Here is a 3,389-nt window from a genome sequence, read left to right as displayed (position 1 = left end):
CGCCGCCTGGGCGGCCACTCGTTCCGCCGTCTCCCGCTCCTCCCGTGCCTCACGGGCGTTCCGCTCCGTGGCCTCCCAGAGGTCAGCGCGGGGGTCCACGCGGCGGGAGCCTGAAGACCCTCCAGTCGTCCCAACTATGGAGCCGCCCGGACCCCACTCGAGGGAAAGCAGTGCCCTGTCCAGCGAGCGGGGAAAGGTTAGGAAGAATTTTCAACAGAAGAGAACAATGAAAAGCATGCGTCCAAACAATCGGCGACTTACGCTGAGACCGCCTGAGGCTGCTTCACCGCCTTGCGGAAGCGGGCCGCTTTCGCGGCCACCTCATCTTGTTTGGTCGTCGCGGTGGAGGCTTTGGACTTCTTTGGCCGGCCGCCGAAGAGGATTGACGCGGCCCGGCGCTTCTGTGCGCCGCCGCTGCCAGCCGGCGCGGTGGACGAGCCCACGCCTTGATGGTCGGGCGCCGGCTGGCGATGCGGGGCGACTTTGACTTCGGTATCATCCGGCCAGTCCTTGAAGCCGGCAGTAAGCCCTGTGCCTCCGGGCTCGGCGTTGTCCCCCACGACGGTGTCTTCCATGGCGGCCGCTCCCAAATCCGGGTCGTCGACGTCGTCCACCGTGCGGTTGGGGACGTACTGGCGTTCTATCCCTGCCGCCCCGGTCATCGGCGGAAGAAGGGGGTTCTGCTAAGAAGAACGGACTGATCAGAAGCCGGCCATCATGAAGCCGGCTACCAACAAAAAGAAGAAAGAGAGGAAAGCTTACCACGGGCAGAGGGTTGGCGCGAGAATACGGCGCCTTGCCGTATCGCCAGTCCTCGGCGAGCTTGCAATTAGAGATATAATTCACCATGTATGACACCTCCGCATGAGGCATCTCCCTGGTGCTCAGCCGGCTTGGGTCAAAACGGCTGCTCATCTGACACATCATGTGGGGCCGGCTTTGGATAGGAAGTAGCCGGCGCTCCACGTAGGCGGCCACCAAGTCGGCCCCGGTCAGGCCTTCCGACTGGATCATCACCCGAAGCCGGGAGATGGCTGCGTTCCCGGCCTGAGACAGTGACCTAGACCGGAAACTCCATGAGGGTTGCCTCCCAGCCAGTGGGCCGGCTACGTAAGCCGGCAAGTTGACGTGGTCTCCTTGCTGGGCGGCGTTCTTCACGTAGAAGTACGACTTCTGCCAGAGCTTCACCGACTGGATCAGGAGGATAGACGGGAACGGGTTGTTCTCGCCCGACCTCCTCATGGCGATGTAGGCCCCGCAGGGGGCGGGCACGCCCGCGACGACGGTGCCGAGTTTGCTTTGGAAGATTCCCCCCCAGAGCTCCAGCGTGTGGAGCACCCCCAAGAAACCTTTGCAGAGAGAGACGAAGGCCGACAGCAGCATCACCGTGTTGGGTGTGAGGTGATGCGGCTGGAGATTGTAGAACTCGAGGAAGGAGCGCAGGAACCCGCTCGCCAGAAGGCCGAAGCCGCGCAGGAAGTGCGAGCGGAAGACAACCCGCTCGCCCTCCTCCAGTGCCGGCGAGATCTCCGTCTCCGGCACCAGGCGGACCCGCACGAGGTTGGCGCTGGGCAGGCGCCGAGTCTGGTGGAGGAACTCAACATGGTCCTCATGGACGTTGGAGCCGTCCCACGAGCTCGACAGCGCCATGGGAGCAAGACAATGTGGCGGCGCTGAGACGGGAAGCTGCGGCGGCAACGAGAGGAAGAAAGGAGGACGAGGAGGGGCGGAGTGAGAGAGAGCGTGCGAACCTCTGTCTCTCCCCCTCCTCCCCCTACTTATAGGCTCGCGTGGCGGAGCCGACGAGGCGCGGCATGGGGAAACACGGGGATCGATCGTGCCCACTCCCCCACGTCCCGTGTTTATTGCGCCCTAACGGCGAAATAAAATCGCCACAGGAAGGCGAGCGGTCCACCTGGGCCGCAGAAGATCAGCGCTCGGGCTGAGGCCTAGGAGTGGCGGGCCCGGGCCTGCGGCAGCATCCCGTCGCGCGCGTGCACTAGCAGGGTCTCGCTGCCACGTGGCCCGCGGGAGGGCCCGCGGTCAGCGCGCGGGTCGACCACTTTCCCACCTGCAAGACACAGGGCTCCCCGAAATCGGCATACACCAGCAAAGCCGGCTCCTCAAGGTAGGAAGCTGACCAAGCTTCTCGTCCCTCCGTCCGCCTCGAAGCTCGATCAGCTTCGGGGACTACTGTCGGAGTAAATAGCCATGGGTAGCCTAGCCGGCTTCCCCTGGCCCTTCTGAAAAAATTACGAGCCCGTCCGGCTCTCAAGAATCCAAGACGTGGGGCCGCCTTCCCCTCGCTGGCTGTCACCCAGGCCGGCTTTCGAAAGGCGGCCCGACTTTGGCCCTCGCGAAGGAAGCCACGGGAGTGCCGGCTTCGAGAAGCCGGCCGCGAGAAGGCCGACTCCAAGAAGCCGGCTCCCATAAAGCGGTCGAGACCGTACCCTCAAAGTTTGCATCCATCTAGCGGCGATGTGACGGGGCGTGGCTACAGTGAAGCCTGCCACCCCCAAATCCCGGGGCACGATCGGCACAGTGCGCCGTACGGGTGACCATGACCCGTCCGGCGCAACACTGTTGCCATGTTGACCCTGACGCCATCCACGATGGGCGGCCAGTACGGCCCACGAGCGGTGGGCCCCTTCGGGCAGAGAGACACCCGAAGGCGGCCACACCTCCCCCAGTCGGGCCAAGACAGATCCGGCTCCCCGCAGCCGGCCTGCCGCCTTCCTCGAAGGAGACACCCCATTAAGGAGACAAGACGCGGTGAGGCTACAACAATCGCCCGCCGGGCGGCGGTACTGTAGCCACGCCTACCACGACGGAGCCCATGTCACCAAGATAGAGCAATAGTAACCAGCCGCCGACCAGGTCCTGGACAGTGGGGCCCGCCTGTCGACCAAGGGGCCGGCAGCCGGCGGGACCCACGAGTCGGCGGGCCCCAGCGGCCGGCGCAGAAGCCGGCGAGCACAATCACAGACGGCTGGGCCCCGTGCCTAGTCGGATTACCATTGTACCCCCGGGGGGTAGGCCTATATAAACCCCCCGGGGCGCCCATGGAAAGGGTTCGATCCCCAGCTAGTTTTAGACACCACACAAGGAGAAGAAGCAAGCCAGCCGTGCCCTTCTTCCTCCTCCCACCAAATAGCTCAAGGAGCATTGTGTAGCTACTTGTCCTTCTAGTGATCATGTGGAGACCCCGTAGAGCAGCAGTAGGGGTGTTATCTCCACGGAGAGCCCCGAAGCTAGGTAAGATCTGCCGGCGTGCATGTCTTCGCCTCATCCCGTTTCCAGGCACCGGCGATGTCTTACTGGCTCCCACAATGATAAGCCACCCATTGGCATATGTCGCACCTACCACCCGACAGGCGGCGGGCCTAGCT

This window comes from Triticum dicoccoides, chromosome 3A (genome assembly GCF_002162155.2).
Source record: "Triticum dicoccoides isolate Atlit2015 ecotype Zavitan chromosome 3A, WEW_v2.0, whole genome shotgun sequence".
Lineage (NCBI taxonomy): Eukaryota > Viridiplantae > Streptophyta > Magnoliopsida > Poales > Poaceae > Triticum > Triticum dicoccoides.
Note: the sequence above shows the minus strand (reverse complement) of the source record.